Raw genomic sequence first — 25,307 nt, 5'->3', positions numbered from 1 at the left:
CCTCGTCTTGTGGTTGCTTGGAATTCAAAGGGGAATTGGATATGCACATTTAGATGTAGGTCGGATGTCCTGATATTGGATATGAATCGGATTTAAAACCACATTTGGAAGTGGCTCAGTTTGGATGAAAAAAAAAAGAAAAGAAAAATAGGATCCTATACGGATATTTGTGTTTACACGTGTGCAACAAATTTCGATCTCTGTCAGATCAGAGTAAAACATTTTTTTGTGCCAGTCTTTACTCAAGACTCATAAAGTCTGGATCTCACAGGGTCAGTGCCCATTTATAACTGAGCGAATACATGTTTGTGAAGAGACGGAAAGGGATAGAGAGAGTCACCTGACCATGAATTTGTTACAGCAATGTATGTATGTGCCTGGTTCTCTAAGCGAGTAATAATGTGGGCAGGAAGTAGCGTGCATAGATGACAGTAATTTAGATTTTGATGTGAGTTTGTAGGTAAGAGTATTTCCGAGCTGCTTTTTAGCGTGTCATCTCTAATTTATTAGTCAATTCTAGCTCGCCATGTCTCGATAAGGTTGGTTTCTTTATCAGTCGAGAGCAAATATTGCAGTTGCTTTATTTCTCTCTTAAAACTAGATGTGAGGTTTGATTCCAGGGAGTCACAATCTGATTCCAAAAGATTATGGGTACGTCTAATTTTTTTATTGTGTTGATATGTGATTGTGATTCCTGCATATTCTTTTAAACATGGTTGGTTGGTTGGTTGTTTGCTTTAAGATGTTTACTTGATTTATTGACCTCTTAATATACAGCATTAGTCAAAAGAGTGGACAAAACAGTGACTCTTTGCAAACTTTGTTTAATGTGATTGCCATATGCTTAAAGCAAGACATCTAATGAAACTAGTCATTTACGCTGCCATGCCGGGTGTTTATAGCGTACAAGTGTAGGTGAAAAAAAGCACACATGGCCTTCTGTGTTTAAACAACATCATTATTGATCATGTTTATGTCTGTGATTTGTAATTGAAGAGCATCATCCTTGTTTTGCTGCAAAATCCCTAAAAAGGAAAGAGGGCCATAAAAAAGACAGATTAAAGGTAGTTAAAGGTACAGCAGTCACTCTTCTCTTAATCGGATGGTGTTTTCTTACCAGCGTAGAAGCTCTTCATTCTGTCCAACTCTCAAGGTGTTGTATCTGCCTAATGCCCTGTGGCTCTTCTATAAGCTTGTCCGCCCACCCAAGAAACGTCTGGAAGCTCTCTGCGCCGGTTCTTTTTTGCTCTTTCCTCTTTAAATTTACGACTGTAGTTGTGTTAGGAGGGAGGAGGGGAATCGCTGAGGTGGGGGATAGGGAAACTGAAAAAAGTTTAAAAAGAAGAAGCCGTGTATAATGTTCTTTCACTCTCAACCATTTCCTCACTTGTAACAGTTCCATTCTGCCGATCTTAAGGTGAAATGCTCTACCCAAAAGAGAAAGAAATTGGGTCAGAGAGTGAGAGAAAAAGATTGAAGATGAGAAAGAGAGAGTCTATGTGTGTGCATGGGGGTTTGGTCGGGGTGTTGGCTAAAGAGAATCACATTTCACTTACCACAACTAATGTCTACACTAGAGCAAACTTCTGCTCTCAATTACATGATGGATTAGGTCCGGAGACAAACACAGAAATTGGGTTGTTTTAACCCAGTGTATGGACTGTTTTAGCTCAGCGTTGGTTTAAATGTTTGCTTAAAACAACCAGATTGCTGGGCTTGTCCATTATCAACACAACTTGGGTTGTTTTCAACCCAGCATTTTTTTTAGAGTGTCATATAGCTCAATGTGTCTTAAAGAGCAACAGTTTTTACTGTTTTTATTTCATAACATTCTCTCTGTTTCCATCCATTTAACTTAATATGAATCATTTCCTTTTCTAGTTTAGATTTTATTCTTCAGTAATTAAATTCAAAGTGATTGTAAAAGTGCAATGACTATCACAGCAGGTTGTAACTTCAAGGCAGCAATTTCATGTAAGTTTTATTTTAGTGAACGAAGGCCAGAGAGCATCAGCATGTAACTTTTCCTGCACAATATGTATCTCAAATCATGCTGCTTTTAATGCTATTACATTTCTATATCCAACTGGAGGGCAATTTAAGAGGCAAAAAAAAACTCCCATAGCCTTACAACTCGGTCTAGTACATGTACATTTGGCAGATACTTTTACAGAAAGTGTGTTTGAATGGCATTTGTTGATTAGCAGAAATAGTCAATCGTTCATAATGGTAAATAACTGTAAAAACAGTTTTTTTAAATAAGCAAAAATATACGTTATCTACTCAGCTACACAGTCTTGTTTTTGCTCGTTTTGCTTGTTTTTTCCATAGACTGTAGGTTTTTTCAGCTCAATGACACTAATAAGCAGCCTTGAAAATTCCTTTCTTTTTCATTGTACTTGACTTTGTACTTGTATAATGTGGCAGTCCTACAATCTGTACTTGACCCCTGTGTGATGACATGTTGGTCTCTTTCCACATGTACATTTATTCAACAGCCATTTTAAGAAGCCTTTTAAAGATCTATGTACTGATGATTGAACTGAAAGTACTGTTAGTATTGTTTTTAACTTTGAGTCATCGGATGACATTGAATTGGTTCTGTGCAAGGGTAAATCATACGCTGGATGAATTCGAAAGTTAATCTGCCTCCAGACATTCTGCATGTCAGTCATAATCCCATTCTCAATCCAAATGAATCTCTTTCATGCTTTAATCCCGTTTTCTGTGTGGCTGTTGTCGGAGCAGCTCACTGCAGTGTGTCTATATCTATATGTTTGTGCATGTATAGTGCTGTCAAATCGATTAATCACGATTAATCACATCCAAAATAAAAGTTTGCGTTTACATAATATATGTGTGTAATGTAGAGACAATATCAAGTTTTCTTATAAAATATTAAGAAGAACAAATGTTTTCAACATTGAAGATAAGAAATGTTTCTTGAGCATCAAATCAGTAGCCTAGAAATCTAGATGCACCCTAGCGGCAGCAAATTTAATTTGCCCGCAAGTGTCGTCTAGGAACTCTCAATACCCTTCTGAGCTGTATTCCTCAGAATCTGGACGGCCCAATCACATCGTGTATAGAGTCGGCGGGCAGGGCCATAATGACGACGGCCGAGTTGCGTTATTTTTACGAGGATACGGCGAATGTTTAATCAGTCAGCGAGCTCAGCTTCACCTTCGTTGCTCTGGTTGGTGTAGCGCTATCCTATCGCATGCAGAGGGAGTTTGAAAGACAACCGTTTATCCCGCCCCTCGGATTGCGCCCTGTCTATGGTGAGTTTCCAGACCAAACATCTTGATGTGGGTCTGGCTTGTCAGGCTATCAAATCAGCATATTAGAATAATTTCTGAACGATCATGTGACTGGGTTAATGTTACTGAAAAATCAGCTTTACCATGACAGGAATATATTACATTTTTTAAAATGTTAATATAGAAATGTTAAGTGTTATTTTAGATGTTACTGTTTGTTATTATTTTTTTTTTCTTAAATCTAATGCACTCTTGTCAAGCATAAGAGACTTCTTTAAAAAATGTTACAAAACTTTTTAATGTGTGTTTTTGAATGACATTCGGTCCAATGTTGCAGGTATCTAAGATCTGCACAACAAAAGCCACTATATAATGTATAGTATAGATATATGAGAAATACAAATAGTGTAATTTTCTTGGCTGGTAAGTGGTAAGCCATATTTATATCCTCAACAGCACTGCTCATTTCCCATGTTATTATATCAGGCTACCAGCTAACTCCAACAATTTAAACAATTTTCAGATCAAAACTCACTTTCAGACACCAGTGAGTGATTTAAATAACTTAATTGTGTGGTCCGATGGGGATTCTGATCACAAGCAGAAATATATTTATATGCTAAAAGGCTACTTATGCTAAACATTGCGAAAATAAATACACACACATACCAGAGACTGCTTGAAGAACGTAGACAAATCGTGATTATAATTGTCTATTTATTTGGTTTAATGTTTTATCCGTCACTTTCCTGTGCTTTTGTTGATACCGTACTAATGTATCTGCTCATATAGCAAGGGGCGGCAGTGGCTCAGTGGTTCATGTAGATTGTCTACAAACAAGAAGGTTGGTGGTTCGATCCCCGGTTCCATCTGACCAAGTGTCGAGGTGTCCATGAGCAAGACACCTAACCCCAGCTGCTCCCGACGAGCTGGATGGTGCCTTACATGGCTGACATCGCCGTCGGTGTATGAATGGGTGAATGTGAGGCGATATGTAAAGCGCTTTGGATGGCCATAGGGTCTGTTGAAAGCGCTATATAAATGCAGTCCATTTACCATTTACCATATATGTCATAAAAAAAACTAATAACTCTTGTTTTCTGCTCGTGAGCTCCCTCTGTTGCGCTGGCTGAAAGGATTACAGTATATTGAGGCAGGAGAGATCGCTCAAACATCCTCGGATTGCCAAATCTTGTGGAAAATTAAGCAGGTTTTAGGTTAGCTGCGGGGCTCGGGACTTTATTTCAGCCTCAGTGCTTGAGGTCTGAGGCTATTGGCCCCCATACAGCACGTTATTAGCCCTGGTTCGCATTGGCCCGACAGTGAGAAAGTGGCTATTGAGCTGAGGGTAGAGGCTCTTTATCTCATTCAATAATGAAGAGATAATAAAACGTTTTATATGTTGCCATTTTGTGATGCTTCTGAAATTTAGCAATTTTATAGCACTAAGAAAGAGGTTTGTTGTTGGGTTTATGATGGATTTTATGTGCAAGTTTTATTACATTGGTTGAGCTTGTGGCCTGCATGATTTGCATTTCAATGAAGAGAGACATTTTGTTGGTTTTCTCTGGGTTTCTCACACAAACATGCTAGCAGTTTCTCCACCCATGGACACAGATGCTTAGCATGTTTTAACAGTCTGTCTTGAGATGAGTACCACATGTCCTTTTAGGCTGCGCTCCCTCAGACGTTTCTCATGCTCTCTTAGGCGTGGTGCGGAGCCAGATGGACAGAGTCACTCTCCCTCCCTAGTCGCCTCCAATGACGTACCTAATGTTCCAGTGCTGTTATGTAGACACACTCTCTTCGTAGTAGTAGCCTACGGGGTGTGTGTGATTTCACATGCTCAACTGCGAAACGCCACACACTATGGTCTCTGTACTACTCCTCTATCATATGTAAGCAAACCATGCAGGCTTTGTATAACAGCTGTCTGAGTGCCAGCACTTTACTCAGTGCAGTGTTATACGCCATGCGCGTCCTTCCTTACACACTATAAAACCATCGTAAATTCTGTCTCACATTAACGGCAGCACTTTTGACATGCCACATAGACGATTGGGCTGTGATTTCCTTCTAAGTCATGCTGCCCTTTCTGATGTGCATTCAGACGAAATGCATTGCTCTAAAGATTAAAGGATATTGCCATCATTTACTCCATTTCATGTCTTTCCAAACCAGTATGACTTACTTTTTCCTGTGGAGCAGATGATTTTGCTGATGGCTCTTTTCCATGTAGTCACATTGAATGGAGACTGAACATTTCGGGCATCAAATTGGACACAAAATCAACATAAAAGTAGCGCATATGTCTTCGAATAAAGTTTTTCTTTGAATATAATTTATTTCATAAGAGTAATAGTTTATCATGAATAAATTGTTCATAAAAAGAGATTTGAATGATTTGGTCAGGATTAAGGCATGCCTTCGCTTATGGACCATTTTTATGATAAAAGTTTATGATACTTTTTCGATTGCATCAGAAGTCTAAGAAGCTCAACACTTGTAGACAAAATGTATTAATTTAGCTGAATTCTTATTTTAATCATATTAACTCAACACTTTAAAAATGTTTTGTATGCCTCCAAAAATAAAAAAGTGTGAATTTTTCTATAAATATCCCTGATATGCCTGAATCACTGAACATTTGAGGTTTATTAAATTATTTACTATTTTATTAGCATGTGACCAAATGACCCTGACACGTTACCATGGCAACAGTGAGGGGTTCTGTCCTCTTGTGCTTACAGTGTCTTTGATTGACAGGTGTCATTGTGAATGATGCTTGTACTGTCTGATTCTCTGTCTGGGTTCATTTCCTTTCTGAAACTAACAACACTATGTCTGCTGATCTCATAAAGAGAATATCATGCCATGTAAGAAAGCGCATATATTTCTGGTATGCATGTGAAAGAGGAAGAAAAAAAACATTATTCTAAATAGTGTGTGTGCCATTTCCTTGGTTTGGAATGATGATTGCACTGATGATCTGATCCATTCGCTGGAAATCGGTCAGGCTGTGAAGTGCAACAGAGACTGTATCCTGTCATGCTGCCCTGATGTCGTCACAACATGGACATGTGACGGTGTGTCAGAGAGAGAGATAATGGAAAAGATGTTGGCCAGGGATATTGTTTTTTTTTTTTTTTTTTCTTTGGCACGCATGAAAGGTGCATTGACAGAGCAGAGTAATTTATGGTCCTCCAAGCAGCAATTCATTAAAAAAAAAAAATGTGTCTCATAATTTTCAATGCTATTGAGTAGATTAATCACTGAATGGCTCTATTGACATCAGCTCTAGAAAAATAGTGTGAAAATACCATTGCAAACATTCCATTGACACTATAAAAATATAATAATTCCATAATTCATATAGAAATATTTGTATAATCGTTTTATTTTAGAAATCTTTGATGAATTGACAGTTCAAAATTAAACAAAATTAAATTTGTAAGATTATTGCATTTTATTATATACTGTATTAAATGTCTATCACTTTTGATCAGTTTAATGTGATTAGACGTGGGCAATACTACTATCACGATATAAAGTTTATTATTCCACAATAAATGTATTTTCACAAATCACGTTATAGTTATTTTTGCATTAAATAAAGTATTTATAATATCAAAATGTTTGATACCATTGAAATTTCATAAGCAATTGGACTATCACACAAAGCTAATATTACTAATAAAAACTAATATTTGCCTAAGTAAAAAACAATCAAACATCAAGCTTACTGAAGACATGTACAGTCAGTGATAAAATAAGAACAAAGAAACAAAACTACGATATAACAGACACAAATTAAATATACCAACTTCAAAAACTTCAAAAACTGTAGGAAATACATAAATTGTATAAAATAATTAAATGTAAAAAAAAAAAAAAAAAAGTTAAAAAAAGTGATTCGGTCCGGTACATTGAGTGGTTGTTGTTGTTGCTGTTATTTGATTAACACTAATGACACAGTCAGCTGCAGGTTTATTAGGCTGCATCATCCATCTTGTTTTACGGTCTATGGTTTATGAGGATACTTGCAGACACAGGCATTTTGACACGTAAGTGTGTATTTGACCGTTCAAGCCCAGTAAGGTGGCAAAAAGTACTCGGTTCACTACTCGCACACTCTCTGAGCAGCGGCTTCAGAAACAGTTTAAAATCAGCAAAATGACAGAGTAGCATGGCACAGAGCGGTTATGTGAGTGCATAGTTCAAATCTCTCTGAAACCACTTAATTGTCAACCAGTATATTGCCACTACTATATGAGATGTTTCAAATTTCTTATTGACCCCACACTTTTGAATAGTATGGTCTAATTTTTTCCTGATATGGTATCAGACATATATACCCTAGTATATTAGATTGACTTTGCTGTCTAATTTAGAAAAAAATACTGATATTTATTACATAAAATAGTTTAAAGAGAAGCCAGGTTATCCTGGTATATTTTTCTGTTGAAATGTAAAATCAAGTACATTTAGCACTGTAGCGGAGGAATTATGTAATATGTATTTGATGTATATTACCAAATGTATCACTTAAAATGGCTAAATGAAACCGGTATTTCCGCTTGCCATTATGCAGCGTTTACTACAGTACAGTACTACGGTTGACCCAACCGAGTGGGTCTCTGAGCTGGTGTGAGTGAGTGGAGACTAGGCTAATTTGCATATTCATGGCTCCGCATCAAGTGTGCCGGCTGCACACGTCCTGAAATGTGAAGCCAAAGCGCCTTGATTGCCCCCAGCTCATAAACCCAGCCCCCTCCATGCGAGACAAACAAAAAACTACACTTTCCAAAGATGGTTTCTGTGTGTTTTAGGTATTTTTTTATCATGCCGATGTAAGTTTAAGTGTTTGTTTAAAAAAAAAAGAAAAAAGGTTTGGTTTAAGTTAGCTATTTGATGCTATTAAAACGAGGGTTTGTGACATCATGATTGACAGCTTCTCTGAGCTAATTTGTCACTGAGGCACCAAAACTGTTTATTTCACACCGACATAATTGGATGTTCTGCAGTAAACAGATACTGCGTGAGTGTTGGCGAGGTTTTGATATCGGCTCTACTTCCTGCTCTCAACTGCGCAGACTCGTGTCCCGAGGTCACTTCTGCGCAGACGCATGTCCCAAATCCGGTCAAGATGTCAGCGCCATATTCGGACATTGGCGGCTTCACTTTTCTTCAATGGAAGGTAGTGAAAGAGCATGGTCCATCTTTTTTACAGTCTATGATCTGCTTGAAGCAAGGCTATAGTTATGTTTCAAGAATAATTCATTTTTTTTTCACATAATTTTTTTTTTTATTATGTCATTTTAATGATCAAAGAGGAGTTTTAAGAGATAACTATTGACTACGGGGGGACTTTAATAGGGCAGCAAGTCAGCTCACCTGAGGATTGCAGCTCTCTGAGGGTGATTAAGTGTTTAATAGGAAAGAGTAAGTGCTTTTGTGATCAATGTAGTCCAGGAGCCTTGCTGTTGAAAAGTGAATTGATCTTCATTGAGAAACAGTGTCACCTTAGCGTTTTATTATTATGTGTGTGTTTGCAAGAGGGGTAATGTTAATGCCTTTGTGTGGGTTCTTTTGTGTCCAGTGAAGATAAAGGGTAGACATGCTGCGTGAGAGGGCATGTGTGTGCGCACTGTCTGACTGAGAATTTTTTTGTTTGTTGCAGAAATACACTGAGCAGCAGCATGTTTCAGCGTGTCCATGTGTGGTTTTCTGCCTGGTCATTTACATTTTTACCTTTATTACAGGTGTGCTCAGCATGTTTTTATACTGCTTTTGTTAGTGGTTCTCTGCAAAGAGAGATTTACAACGCATCATTATGATGGGGAGATGGATAAGTGAGGCTGGATAAGGTCAGATAGAGAGGCGGGCTTGTTGTGTTAGTAGTCACGTTAGCCTTATCACTTACAAATCATTTAAATTCTTTTGTTTATGTAAAGGTATATGTAAAATTGAAAGGGACATTTAATGGAAAAGTGCTCTTTTGAACAGTGTGGTCTATCATGTAGATGTGGTCACAAAATGTAACTCTACCGAGTCTTCCATTTTGAGATCTTTTATGCAAATTAAGATGCAAACAGATCCTTTAGCATATCCTTCATGTAATTATCAGCATATTCAAATATGACTGGCAATTCAGTATTCAGGAGTTGGACTCATTTTACAGGCAGTTGGAGGCATTTATAAATAAAAATCGGGTGACCATTGACTTCCATATCATTTCTTTTCTACCATGAAAGTCAATGACTACCTTCAACTGTGTGATTACAACCATTCTTAAAAAAATATATTTTGGGTTCAACTGATGAAAGAAACTAATGCAGGTTTGGAACAACTTGAGGCACAGTGATACAATTTTCATTTTTGGATCAAGCATCCCTTTAAATTCTGAGTAATGCTAATAAACAACATGTAATTATTAATATATAACCTTGAATTTGTATAGTTTTTATTGTAGAAACATAATACTTTTAATATCGGTGTGACTTTTTCTGCGTGTCTGTATTTCGCGAAGGATATAAAGACTGTTTGTTGCTGTAGTGTCCTGCTCACAGTAGATGAGAGTTTTTAATTGGGCTTTTGTTCACCTAGCAGCTGTTGCCATGGCTCCTGGGAAAGGCGCCAGCTCTAGCAGTGTCACACACCTAAGAAACACAATCAGGTTTTTGGTAAGATGTCTTATAAACACAACCCTAGGTTTTTTATACGGTGTGTGTGTGTGTGTTGTATGGAGGACTGTGGAAAGGCCTGTACAATGCGTGAAGGATTAGGGAAGTGCTTTTGATGAAGTGGAGCCGCTCAGCGACCACCACCTTGCTCAAGACCTCTTATTGCCACTGTGCACGCAAGTGTCACTCTCCTTCTAAAAGAGATGTTGAGCTGCATGCTTATCTTTTATTCATCTTAGCTCAGAATGCTGTATGCCTGAGCCGCACGTAGGAGAATAACCCGAAACAACCGATTCTGAATCCATCATCTCTAAAAACTCGCAAACAATGCAGACACACACACAAACACTTCAGTTGATATGCAGGAGAAGGAGGTAATGAAGGAAAGGAAAAGATTATATTAGTTTGGAAAGAGCACACACTTGGAGGAGAAGAGGTTTTCTGAAATAATCATGCAGTCGTTTCCAATCATGACTTTTTACATTTGACAGATTTACATACAGAACGCTGTATGCGGCTGATTCATTTTCATAAAGCGTTTTTTTGATTTCCCTTGAGTCTGGAACTTAATCGTTGGTGGTAATGGTCATTCTCCTTTATTTCTCTTGAAACCTTTTTAAAAGGAAAACATGGGACATCTTATAAATAAGGATTTTTACAGATACATTTTTAGATGTGACATTTTTAGAGTAATCAAACATAAGTTAGGGATTGTGTTTTTTATGTGCATGATGTCTCATGTAAATTCTCAAGTCAATTCTATATTAGTACTCAATGTAAAGGGTTAACCTTAATGTCGTTCCACACCCGTAAGACCTCTGGTTATCTTCAGAACACAGTTTAAGATATTTTATATTTAGTCCGAGAGCGTATGCAAGTGTATGCACACTATACTGTCCAGAAAGGGAATAAAAACATCATCAAAGTAGTCCATATGTGACATCAGTTAGTTAATTAGAATCTCTTGAAGCATCGAAAATACATTTTGGTCCAAAAATATCAAAAACTACGACTTTATTCAGCATAGTCTTCTCTTCCAAGTTTGTTTTCAAACATCAAATAAAGATTTAAGCGGTTGTGAATCAGCGGATTAATTCATGATTCGAATCGCCAATGTCACGTGATTTCAGCAGTTTGACACGCGATCCTGAATCAATCCACTGTTTCACAACCGTTTGAATCTTTATTTGAGGTTTGAAAACAAACTTGGAAGTAGTGTTGTCACGATACCAAAATTATGACTTCGATACGATATCAGACTAAAATATCGATATATCGATACTAAATCGATACCACAGTAAATAAATAAATAAATAAATAAGATAAGATGCTTAATATGACAACAGAACTTGTTATTATTCATTGTTATTTTTTATTAAAAATTCATGTGGCCAGCATGTTCCTTAGGGTTGGGCATCGTTTTGATTTGAACAATTATTGATCAATTGATCAATTATTATTAAAATTATCTCACAAATTTTTGCTATCTCAATGTATTTTTTACAATGGGGTAATTGTGTTGCAATAGCTTACACACAGCACAAGAAAGCTGGATTTCGAATAGTAAATTGAATTTAAAAAGACGATTAAACAGTAATAAAATAAGAACAAATAAACAGATTACAAAAAATAGCACAAATAAATGCAATAGAATAGAAGATACAAATTAAACAGACTGCTTTATTTTTTCAGGTAGGTCTAACATTCATATAAGGAACTAAATTAAAAAAATGCATAGTAATTACATTTAAAACAACATTGGATAATGTTCTTTGTAAAAAAATCAATAGCGTACAGATGAAACTATTAAAGTTACACAAGTTGATCAGTCAAGAGCAGTTGATCGTTTGTCTTTTTGTAGTTTGAATAGCAAATGACTGCGGTCCCTTTAAGACTAACAGACGCATGGATCCTGCACACTGTTCCTGTTACTCGTTCTTCCTGAACTGTTTGCGACTATGTTTACGTTAATACTCTTCCAGATGTGCACTGATAATTCTTTGAGTGTATTTGACCAATAATAAGCTGGAAAAGGAAGCAAATGTTTGCACTTGTATCATGTCAGAGGCGGCTTTATTACGGTAGGCTATGTGTGTGTGCGCTTCAGATGTGAGCACGAAATCTGCGGGGATTAGTAGAATTAATTTATGTGCAATCCCGCGCGAAATTCAGACCGATCACACACTAACACTAACACACTGTCATGAGGAAAAAGTCCAGCAGAACGCGCGTTCGCCGTGCTCAGAGGTTAACCGGGCTGAGTGAGAATATGCCGGTGTGTGTCAACTCGCTGACGGTTGGAGAGGAGAGCGCAGCTGATATCGATACTGTAAAAACTGAGAATCGTATCGTTTCAGATATTCCAGTATCGATATATATCGAAATATCGATATTTTTGACAACACTACTTGGAAGAGAAGACTATGCTGAATAAAGTCGTAGTTTTTGCTATTTTTGGACCAAAATTTATTTTTGATGCTTCAAGATATTCTAATTAACTAACTGATGTCACATATGGACTACTTTGATGATGGTTTTATTCATTTTCTGGACATGGACAGTAAAGTGTGCATACACTTGCATATGCTGTCAGACTAAATATAAAATATCTTAAACTGTGTTCCGAAGATGAACGGAGGTCTTACGGGTGTGGAACAACATTAGGGCGAGTCATTAGACTCGTTTAGATTTCTGGGTGAACTAACCCTTTAAGCGTGTAGAAACGAAAGTGTAAATATGAACTTTATAAAATTAAGTAAAACTCATCATGCTCATTGACTCATCATTAAGTAATCCCATCATGCACTGAATAATTATTAAGTTTGCATTTTTCATTGTTTTTCAACTGTAATTTACACTGCTTTATATTTGTTTTTCTGACACTTGCTTGTTTTGTGACATCTGGAGTTCATTTTCTACTCCAAATGACTCACTCATACTCACAAATAGTCCATTGAATGTTACTGTTATTGTGTGTACCGTGTACTAAGTACTTAGATCTCTGTGTTTGTGTGGGTACCATGTTGCTTCTATAGTTATGCTACTGTATTTATTACTTGGATGTTTTAAGTAAAGCATAGCTTAGTTAATTCAGTAAAATGTTCTTGAAACAGAGTAGTGGAAAGTAACCTTAAACTCGTAAATTACTCAACAAAGTTAAATGTAATTCCATATGTAAAAACTTGCAAAAGAAAAATTAAGTGCAATTTTTTGTGGGGTGTGATTTGTTTAGGTGATGACAGGCACAATGGGGTACCTTAAATATATTTGCTAAATGCTGGCTCATTTTATCATTTTAACTGGTTTATTTAAGATGGTACACACAGGCTTTAAATCCCACTAAATGGATTAAAAATATTAGCTGAAGTATTAAATATATCAGCCGATTAATCAGCTTAGCTTCTACACTGCATAGTGTACTTATCACTAATAAATATGGTTAATGTAGTGTTAATGTTAGCCGGTGTAATCCTTCTAACAGTTGACTTTGTTTGTTACAGGGAGCATGCGTGAGTAACGGGTTTCTGTGGCGGGACCTCAAGCTCCTCCCCTCATCTGGAGCCCCTGCGCTGTAGGATACGAGACGCCTTCCTTCACCCACTCTGACATCAGTTCAACAGGTATGCACTGAATATGCAGCGGACAATTATGTCATTATGTAATTATGGTTAGTCTCTTTATTATACAAAGTGTGAATTAATGTCAGCTCAGTTTTACACACAATGCATGGTTAATTTAGCATGATAATGAAGCAGTTCACATATACTGTCTGATAGGGAAGAACTCTATTACGGTCTTTCCCCATGTAATGCAAGCGTTTTTTAAATTTTTATTTAAAACACATTTCACACTCCAACTAGTTTATTTAATTTTGTTTAAATTTGTTTATTTAATTTGCACCACTTTGTTATTTCCACCACATCTCAAATGATATATTGTATTTTAGCATTTTGTGGTTCGTGGAAATTCCCTTTTTGGAATACAATGGCAATGGAATACAAATACAATGGTCTTGCTAAGGGTTAAATTCACAGCTATTTTTCAATATACACACAATTAAATAATATTTTCAAACTGTTTTTATAATTTGACAACATTACAGCTCAGTTTGAAATTATGGACAATATCATTCTGTGCTATGGAAATTATGCCACAATATGGGGGCGGTAATCATTTTCAGTCCAAACAAATCAAATGGTTTATGCAATAAAATCTAAGGTATTCAAAATAGTGAAATTTAATAATCAAGGGATGAGAAACTTTGTTTTAATGTGATCTTCATATATCAAAAAAATGAAATTGTTATTCAAATAGAAATCAAAATGTGGATTGATATTTTCAGGATTTTGGTTTAATGTGAGTTAGCATGATAATGTGTCTATAGAAGTCTAATTTTTAAATAGACAGTAATGCATATTGATCTGGGTTACACCACAAAATGGCTGAATGATTGTAAATTAAAGTATTTAATTGTACTTGTTGTTTCTGCCAGGCTTTGCATTGGTAATCAATTTGTGTTTGTTTTCTGCATTGTGTGCAGTTTTTGCATCACAGCTCCCTCCATCTCTGTCACCCTGTTCTTTTGTGAGTCTTTGTGTGTGTGTGTGTGTGTGTGTGTGTGTGTGTGTGTGTGTGTGTGTGTGTGTGTGTGTGTGTGTGTGTGTGTGTGTGTGTGTGTGTGTGTGTGTGTGTGTGTGTGTAGCTTGTTAGTTGTGCTGGTTTGAAAGAGCCTATGCTCGTGGCATGTAATCATCTGTGAGAGGAAGAGGAAGTTGCAAACACAGGCTTTGGGGAACCACGGTTGTATCTCGGTCTGATTTCTATACCAAATTCAACATACAGATGTAAATGGCTTAAAATGGACCTCCCTCAGTTTCTCTGTGAGATCGTAATTGTTTCCTCATACTTTACTCTTGTTTTGATAATCATTTCTTAAACCCCAACAAGTGGGAAACCATTTTTAGCTGAGAATAGAAACATGAAGCCTTGAGAGTTTCCTGTTCACTATGTCTGTCTATTTCCAGCTTCTTGACACACTTACACTCACACACACCTCGCAGACTCACACTTTGTCTCAGAGTCAGTGACATCACCTCTCACTACCGGTTTCTGAAATTAGACGGGTACGTTGTTCACTATTCTTGCATTGTGGGTAATACTGCAGACCTCTTAAAACAGGGATCCTGTTATGGTGTTACATTACTGGTAGACCCATCCCCATAAACACACGTGGGATTTATGGGAAAGTGAGAATCATCCATCTCTTCAACTACATCCTCCTCCTTTTCTTCTTTTTCTTCATCTGTTTTTACTGAAGTGCTGACTTGGGATTTAGTTGTATGTTTATCTAAGGACATTAGTTCCCTATGTCAGGACAAATGGGAAATTTTTCATACTGCATATAGATCATGTTTGGTTAAGAGTACACACACACACACACACACACACACACACACACACACACACACACACACACACACACACACACACACACACACACACACACACACACACACACACACGTCTTGTTCACTATCTTTGTGGGGACTCTCTATAGACGTAATGGTTTTTATATCGTACAAACTGTACATTCTATCCCCTACACTGCCCCTGCCCCTCAAACTACCCATCACAGCATTTTGAAAAGTGGGGACCACTGGCTGGTCCCCACAATGTAGGTGATCTCAGGTTTTACTTTCCTTGGGGACATTTGGTCCCCACAATGTAATATAAACAAGGACACACACACACACACACACACACACACACAGGTTGTGAGTTGTAAGCTTGCAGTCATAATTGAATCTGTAAAGGAACTGTGCCACTGAATAATTGCAAGAATGCATCTTTCTATTGAGCTGCACGCAAGCAAACAAAACGTACCTAGCAACAAGTATTACCCAAACAAATGTGGTTCTTTAAATGAATCATTCAGAAAGTCTCACAAATTCAGGAATAATCAATTTGGATCTGTTATGACGAATCCTTCATTAAATGAACTCTCTGAATCAGTCAAAGCGGTTACTGAATCAGTATTTGACTCACTTACATAATCATCATTACTTCATGATGATGTTAACTTCAGTGATCTTCATCTCAAAATGAAACAAGAACTTATGAGACTTAAATGCTCATGACGTGTGTGTGTGTGTGTGTGTGTGTGTGTGTGTGTGTGTGTGTGTGATAAAGCGAGCTACCACCAGCTCGCTTGGGGACATTGTGAATGTCTGTAAGATGTAAAGAAAACTGATGGCTCAGTCCGCAATGGCACTTCTGTGCAAAGTGAGATTTATTTACAGTGCCAAAATAATTTAGTCCAACGGTGAAGGGTTTATATATATAGGTGGTCACAAAAATATAAAACAAAACAAATGAACGAACAAGTATATATATATAAATATTGTATCCACAATATACAAACGGTTTAGGGTTCACTCAAGGCACTACAGTAGATCTCTTGCCTTGTCTTGGATAACAAGTCCCTTGCTTGAGTCTGGCCTCCTCTTTAAAAGGCCAGACTCCAACCCCCTTTTGGGACTTTTCCAATAATAGGGAAGTATCATTTGTATAAACTCACCCAGTTCACATCTTCATGCCTTTATTCTCACTCAAGCTGTAACAAACAAAATCACAACATATACCCCACAAATAAACATACTCATTACAAAAACAACAAATTTAACGTTTTAATTTTAATTTTCAAGTCCCCACCTCGCAGCTTAAATGGCTTAAATGTTCTACTGCTAACACTCTCTCTCTCTCTCTCTCTCTCTCTCTCTCTCTCTCTCTCTCTCTCTCTCTCTCTCTCTCTCTCTCTCTCTCTCTCATATGTATATATATATAAAGTTAGTAGCCTCACTGCATTTTGCCTTGTTACTCTTTTGTGTCTTGTCATAGTGTGTAATATCTCAACTACAAAAAGCAAATATGAGTAGCAGAGACAGATGCTTCAGACAGAAGTGACTCCCACACAAAGCTGATAGCAGAAGTTTTTACACAGGCTTAAATGTCTCTATAGAGCAGGAGCTGGACGTGCTCAGCAGGAGTCATTAGGAGACTGAAGCACACTGATAACTGGTCTGGGTCTGTTAAACTGCCGTGATTCTTTTGCTGTCATTCACAGAGAGTTCATTATGCAGAACTGCATCTCGCTTTTGTGTTAATTATAAAACTAAGTCTGGCAGCTCCGTCCTGCTGATTTTTTCTTTGATGTTTTATCATTACACACACACACACACACACACACACACACACACACACACACACACACACACACACACACACACACACACACACACACACACACACACACACACACACACACACACACACACACACACACACATACATACATAGTCATGAACTTACACATCTTGAACATTTTTAACAACTCTCTTGAATATCTGATGAAATATAATTTCAGGAAACCTTTCTCTTTCTTTCTCTCTCCCAGAAATGGATTCTGTCCATATAAGTCTTTTATACTTTATTAGTAGGTGACTCACATAGCCTGCGAAACTACAATGGCAGCCCCTATGGATATACAAATAACGTAAAATAAAAGGTATAACAGCTACCCTTGCCTTATGCTATGGTTGCGATAGAAATGATATCTATCTACCTTTGGCGAAATAAATTATTGTAAATAATGAGCATAAGCACCAAACGGTCTGCCATGCTTTGTTTAAATCTAGCTACCGCAATTCCGTACACTCAGGCAGTTTGGTGTGCCTTTGCCTGGAGCGCTATAAAGTTGTGAGTCATGGTTTGAAGTCTTAACTTACAGGGTCAAAAACCTGCGTGGAATGCAGCATTAGTAATTGGCAGACAAGACACACCTGAGAACAATTAAAGAACTAATCAACAAGAACTACAAAAGACTACAAAACACGACACAGAACAGGAAATAACATAAAAAGTCCACAAGACCAGGGGAGCACAGGCTGGGATCATGACACCAGTCTGCAATGTCAGAAATCATTTTAATATGCTGATTTGCTGCTAAGGTAACCTTTTTTATTATTATTTCTATATATAAATATATTTTATTTATTATTTACAATGTGTTTTAGAGTTTGCATTTCAATAAAGTCATATTTCATATTTCACACTCTATTGTCATTGAAGCATCAGCCTACTTTGCACATATATCCCAACAAATACATTCATCCTCATTTATGCAAAACGATTGTTTGAAGTGCTACAGGTGTTTGGGAAAGTGCTGTAGTGGCGTTTGTTGCTATGTAGAGCTTTCGTAGAAACCGTATAAACAGGAGTATGAGAAGGATACATTTTTCAAATGTAAAATATTTTTGGAGCAAAATCTATTACAAAAATCTAAGGTGGAAGGCCTTTCAAATATGGGTTAGACACATAGACTGTAAAAAAATATGGACTTAGTGTCCGTGACGTCACCCATAGGTTTCCGAAGAGAGTTTTTGAAGCCTCAAAGTCGGCCGTGGCCATTCTGGGCAGCGAGTCATCGTGCGTCACTCCCGTATAACTGACAATGGGCAAAGAGGCAGGATGTGGCTGGAGCTGAGGTGACGTAATGCAGACATACGGCAATCCACCTGTCACTCAAAGAGGCCACGCCCTTAATTAATGCAGAACTTTAAGGCTTTATATAATGTAAACGAATGAGTTATAAAAATATTCACCAATGTTGGCTATAGTTGTCATCACAGTTGCAAAATTAGTCGTATAGACCAAAACCATAATTTGTACCAGGCTGTACATGTTTTTTTTCTTGCTGTGAAGTTGGGTATTTTAACATGGAGCTCAATGCGATTCTGCTCCCTTTTTGGAGCCTGAGGGAGACTGAGGGACTTCGAGACTGAGGGAGGTTGCCGTTTTTTTTTAACCATTGCTGTTACCGTTGTACAGGACCATTTGCTGAGCCTGGTGTCTATAAAAGCTTTTCTTTGACTAACAAGGAAGATTTCAGCTCTGAAACTTAGAGGATATTCTTATATCACCATGACCTTTTATATATCAAGAGCTCAAGGGAAAGTTGATTTCTCAATTCATCACCCCTTTAAAAGCCATCAACATTTCAACATTTATTAGGCTTTAAAAAAAAACGTTTAGGTAGTTAATATTATCAAGTTTTTAAATAGTCTGCACTGTAAATATAGAATATAGATTATTGTATTCCATGCATTAACTAGCTAATTTTGACAGCACCAGTTTGGATATATATTCTTGACAGTGTTGTACCAAATACAATGTCAGTTCTATAGAGTATTTGTTCAAAGCATTACTAGTTTGATTCTGGAGGGAAGAAAAATGATTAAAAGTCCCATTTTTTGCGTGTTCGAAGCTTTGATTATATTTACAGTGTGCAATATAACATGAGTTCATGTTTCGCTTGTAAAAAAACAGTATTTTTCACACAATTGACTTATCTGTACAGCGCTGTTTTCTCTGTCCTAAAAACGGCCTGATGATTTCCTTGTTCTATGAAGTCCCTCCTTCAGAAACACGTAACGAGTTCTGATTGGGCCAGCGCTTCCCCTGTTGTGATTGGACAGCAGCTTAGCGCACTTTGCCCGGAAAGGTCCCGCCTCTTACCATAACGGGGAGATGCAAGCGCTGAATGCGCGCTCTTCTCCACGTGGGAGAGCAACAAGACCACGCCCCCTATTTTGCGTGTTCTTGTGGGCGGAGGGTTAGTCAACAAACGGTTCTAGTTCCTGAAGGAAGTGCAGGGCTGTAGTCCAAACCGGCCGTTCGCTAAAGGCTTTGAAAGGGAACTTCTGTTAAATAAAATATCTCGCTTGGCATTGAATTTTGAGCTTTATAATTTTACAGGTATTATTTATGCTCTAACAGCAACATTACACACTAACTAAAGTTTGAAAGATGGAATCGCGAAGAACGGGACCTTTAAGTTCTGATTCAATTCTGATTCAGTGCCAGAAATGAAATACAATTCAATGTTAGTCAAGTCACCTTTATTTATATAGCACTTTTTACAAGTCCAATTGTTTCAAAGCAGCTTCACAGTGTTAACAGGAAAATAATGAAACAGAATTTGATTCGCCTGTACAGCCACTCTGGAGAAAACAGGGATGTTATCCAGCTAATTCAATTATCATATAGTGTAAATGCGGGCAGATCAGTAATATAGTTGAAATTTAAGTGTCCCCAACTGAGAATGTTATTCCTCATTCTTCATTATTGAAATGCAAAGTCAATGATACAGTAACAAGACACATTTTATTTCAAAACATGATGTAGGCAGAAAGGTATGCAAGACAATCAGCAGGTTCTGATGGCTCTGACCTTCCTATAACTGAACTAGCTTTGTTCCTCAGAAAGATATCTAACAAAGTTAGTGAAATTGCACTCCTGTGAAATGCACTATAAACAATGAAGTGTTAACTGTGTGTAATTTAATCCTAAAATTAAAAATCCCTACTGAACTTGCTGATGTGTGCTAGCATGCTAGACTCATCTCTGAGAAGTTGCATATCTGAATTCATTGCCTACAAGGCACTGCCAGTAAAATTTGTAAAGCTAAAGTAAAATGAATGGAGAAAACATAGATAAACTAGCTGACCGTCCCAAACCGAGTTGCGGCCCTGCCTACTAAAGAGGGCCAATAACTAGATAACACGCATTTTGATCATGTGTTCCTGAGAGTTGATCCTCAGTGTGCACAATGCATATTTAACCAGAACTGACAAGCATACACATTGAAAAAGACATGAATCACATCACACATGGATCATATGCACACTTCAGACAGACAAAAATAGAGCTGTTTCAGATGACTACTATAGTACCCATCCAGAGCGTTTGGACGCTGCATGTGCTCTGGTCTTCAGTGCAGCGTGGATGTGCGCTCCTGCAGTTAGCGTGCATGTTAGTTGAGCTGAAATCTGATAAAGCGTAGCTCTTTCGATTTTTATGACCCATTCGTACTGTAATGCCATCAAACATGTAATTAGTTTATCCGGCTTCTGTTTGGGATGGTCTAATCTAATATGCATAATTCAATGTCGCGCTGAAGTCAAGACCTGCAGGAAACGAGTGTGCAAATGGAGTCTTGACTGTAGCAAGCATAGACTCCATATTGGATTTTTTATGAATTAAAAAAAATGTGGCTCTGAGGTTGTGAAGTCCTTTCTTTCTTTCTTTCTTTCTTTCTTTCTTTCTTTCTTTCTTTCTTTCTTTCTTTCTTTCTTTCTTTCTATCTATCTATCTATCTATCTATCTATCTATCTATCTATCTATCTATCTATCTATCTATCTATCTATCTATCTATCTATCTATCTATCTATCTGTCTGTCTGTCTGTCTGTCTGTCTGTCTGTCTGTCTGTCTGTCTGTCTGTCTGTCATTCTATCTTTCATTCTTTATATTGTTTTGTCTGTCTGTCTGTCGTTCGATGTTTTATTCCGTATAGTGTTTTGTCTCTGTTCTTCCGTCTATCATTCTTTTTGTCTGTCTGTCATTCTTTCTATCTGTATTTTTTCTAGTTATTTTCGTTCCCTCTATCGTTCTTTCTTTCAGTCTTTCTTTTGTTCTGTCTGTCTGTTGTTTTATCATTTATATATATATATATATATATATATATATATATATATATATATATATATATATATATATATATATATACATATCGTTCTATCTGTCTGTTTTTTTTTTTTAATGTATATTTGATGTTAAAAAGTGCATAAGTAGACAGTTGCTTTCACAGAGATATCATGATCTCGGTTGACATTTTCTCTTTTCTCCATAATGCTAGTGTGTGTCTGAAATTGGAGAACTTCACCGAAACATTTCGAAAGAGAGATGACAGAGGTGGAGGCGTAGAGAGAAAGATGGAGGGACTGTGAATAGAATGAAGGAGATGCTGTAGGGGTTTAATTTGCTTTTCTCTAACAGACGGCAACAGCCAAAGAAAGTTAATTACCCTCCCGTCTCACATCTCGATGTGTGTGCGTGATGCGACCAGGGGTGCAAGCAAGCAAGCGGGTTTCTGTGCCCATCTGTTTTCCTGCCAGCCTGAGTTGTTAAGAGGCTCTCTGCTTTAGCATGTGACTGCTTTCTCTTTTTCATTCATTCTCTTCCTGGGTCCCTTTCTTTCCTCCCACATGTCTGCCTGGTACTCTCATGTCATTTGTTTTATGTACTGGATTTGTTTGTGTGACCGAAGGCTAACTCATATTCCTGTTTGTGTGTGGCGTGTTGATTCCACACACACACACACACACACACACACACACACACACACACACACACACACACACACACACACACACACACACACACGCACACACGCGCACACACACCCCTCTGCATGTGACACACACAGGTGGTGTGCCTGTCCATATGTCTCAGTATCAGAAACAGCATGAATATTGCATTACGTGAAGACATGTTAAGAAGCCTTTGCAGGAAATAACACAGGAAGTGAAACTCTGAACCTTAAAAGATCAATCACAGTCCCGCTCTGATATTGTTTGATGGGGTTGCAGATGCAAAGCTTGCATTGAGCAATTCATGTTTTACTCTGTAATTCTCTTTGGATTGTGATTTGTTTTACAAGGGATTTTTGTCATTTCAGCATTTCATTCATTTTATCCCACAAACCAAGATCTAAATTTACCTGCAGTTTTATTGAAAAACACCAGGGTCACGTGGTTCTTTTATTCCCATCCAAATTAGCATCTCTGAATATGCATGCAGGAATTTCACTAAAAGTTGGTATTTTTTTAACACTGGAGAGTGCTTGATAATAAGTTCAAACACTGTTTTTTCCGCCAGTATTCACACTTTCCTATTGCATTGGCTATAGATTATTATTATTATTATATATGTTGAGGGTGTTGAGGGCCTACTCTTAGAAGAAAAGGTTCTATATGGAACCTTAAAAGGTTCTATCGGCGCTACGTAGTTGGAACCCCTAAAAGATCCACTCCAAAAAATGCTTTTCTTACTTAGTATTTTTGTCTTGTTTCTAGTCCAAGCATCTAAACATTCTTAAAACAAGAAGTATTTACTAGACAAGCAAAAGTAATTGTCTTATTGTGGGGGAAAAATAACTCAAAATTAAGAGAGTTTTTGCCAAGATAAGAAATGCTTTTTTTTTCTTTGATAAGAAATGCTTTTTTTTTTGCAGTGTTCTATATAGAACCCTTTTAAAGTGCCAAAAGGGTTCTTTCTTGTCATTATAGAACCCTTTTAGCATAAAAGGGTCTTTGGAGTATACTCAACTATACTTCTATATATATCCTTTTAAGGGTTCCAAATACGTAGCGCCGATAGAAACTTTTTTCTAAGAGTGTAGAGTTTTTATTATTATTCTGTCATTGTGGGAAAGTTGTAAAGGTTTGACATTCTGATAGAGGACAGTCCCAACATTAAATACACCAATTTTGGTGTCTCTAACTCATTCCCTCTAGCGCCACCACCTGTCCAAAGTTTCACTCAAATTTATTCTAAAAACTTTTGATCTGTAAGGCCTAGCAACTAACGTTTTTCCTCTGATTCCTGAGCTCATGCCGATTCGATTGTGTCATAAAAATGTTTTGCATAAATCATAAAATTGGTCTCGTTAGATTCGTCTAGATATCTTTATGAATAAAATAACTCCACATTGTTCTCACATGACCTAATTTTAGGGCTGGGTACTGACACGCATTTCACAATTTGATTCAATTTCCATTCACAAGCTTTCGATTCAGTTGCAAGTTTGATATTTATCAGATGTACATGGCAAATTTTCTTGAGAAAAAAAATTCTTAACTAATGCTGTAAACTATACATGGTAGTCAGGAACATTACTGATATTGAAGGTTAACATTAACTGAGTTAAATACAAAAATAAATTACACTTAATTGTGTGTTTTTTAAATAATAATTTTAATAAAATTATAATGCTAACTTTATAATTACATAATCATATTTCTATTCCGATTTGTTTTTTGAAATATAAACATTTAAATGGTGGCAAAGTGGCAATCATAAAAACTTGACGGATTTATTCAAACATGCATTAATATTGAAGAACGTCAAAAATAAATAATAAATAGCCTATATAATGTGGTGCGTATATTTATAAAAATGCTAATTTCTTGAGTTAAAGTTTATGGACCTTGTTACGTGACATTGTTCTCAAGCTGTTTTATTTAAAGTCTTTCCGCTGAGTGATTACATGTAACGTGATAAAGATAGCAGTGCGTTGTACTAATCTTTTAACATACTGTGACGTTCATTCATGTTTATATTGCGATGTAATTGGCAATAAAGCAGAGGAGCTGATCAGTTCACGTGCGTTCCACGCTGCCGCTTCTTCTTAGCTAAACTGCGCTTCTGTGATCTATTACATTAAACAGCGGCAAAACAGTATGTTAGTTTATTTTTTCATAATAAAACAGATCTAATTTGAAATCAGAAACTGTATCTTATCAAAAGTAAAAAAAGCACAAAGATTATTGTATTTTATTGGATGGGAGCGGCTCTACAAAGTCACGTTCATTCATCAACTGAAAACAGGATGACTAATCAAATCAATTCTTGGGATTTAAGAATCAATATCGGTTCATAAAACTGAGAATCAATTATCCATCCTGTCATTTTTTCCCCCAGCCCTATCTAATTGCCATCCGGATTCTCAAGCTATATCACAGAATCATGGCAATATTCTTTTACATGCGTCACCCTGTGAAACAATTACTGTCCAGTGCTTAAAAGACAATAGTGTTTTTCCAAGGAAGTGTGTTTTATACATACAGTAGGCTATGTGTGAATGGAATAACAGGACTGTGCGTAAGAGAACAGGATGGTGAAGAGAGAGATTTTATTCAAACTGTTTTGTACAGAGTTTAGATGTAGTGTATTTTTATTCATTTTTATCTGCAGTGTGACATATTGTAATACTTGTTTTTTGTGATATTTACACAAAAGTTTTCCTAGGCCCAGTGTCACAGGGTTTTGTCTTTTTGTTTCCTCTCACAATGTGAAAAACAACAGTCACTGGAGTATTGTGATGTAGTCACACAATTTAATGAGCAATTTTGCATGAATTATTCCATTGGAATTTCTTTTTCCACATCCTCTCTTATGTATTTCTCTTAGTCTGTTTCCGTAGGCTGCTTTAAATAGATTTTTCTCTTCTGTTCTACACTTATTAGCATCTTTTACTTTGGTTAATGTTTCTAAAGTAAAGAAACCCCAGAAGATCAGTTGTTTTGTATTTATTCATCTATTTTATTATTAAAATTATTTTGGGGCTTTTTGCCTTTATTTATAGGACATAAAATAGCAGACAGAAAAGTAAGCGTCTGTCCCTGTCTGAGGCAATAGTTTGTATATGTCGTGATGCATTTTAAATGATCCATTATCCATTAAT

The 25,307-nt window shown here is 36.9% G+C and overlaps 1 protein-coding gene across 1 annotated transcript in view; it reads left to right on the top strand.

Moving 5' to 3' along the window:
• galnt1 (UDP-N-acetyl-alpha-D-galactosamine:polypeptide N-acetylgalactosaminyltransferase 1) overlaps window positions 1-25,307 on the top strand; it is a 125,747-nt gene that overhangs the window by 40,540 nt on the left and 59,900 nt on the right. Inside the window, exon 2 of the mRNA XM_067448600.1 lies at window positions 13,444-13,563. The gene's annotated coding sequence lies outside the window, so the exon portion shown is untranslated. The remainder of the gene's footprint in view (window positions 1-13,443; window positions 13,564-25,307) is intronic.

Source organism: Pseudorasbora parva, chromosome 7 (assembly GCF_024679245.1).
Source record: "Pseudorasbora parva isolate DD20220531a chromosome 7, ASM2467924v1, whole genome shotgun sequence".
Lineage (NCBI taxonomy): Eukaryota > Metazoa > Chordata > Actinopteri > Cypriniformes > Gobionidae > Pseudorasbora > Pseudorasbora parva.
Note: the sequence above shows the minus strand (reverse complement) of the source record. Positions and strands in the feature narration are given on the sequence as shown.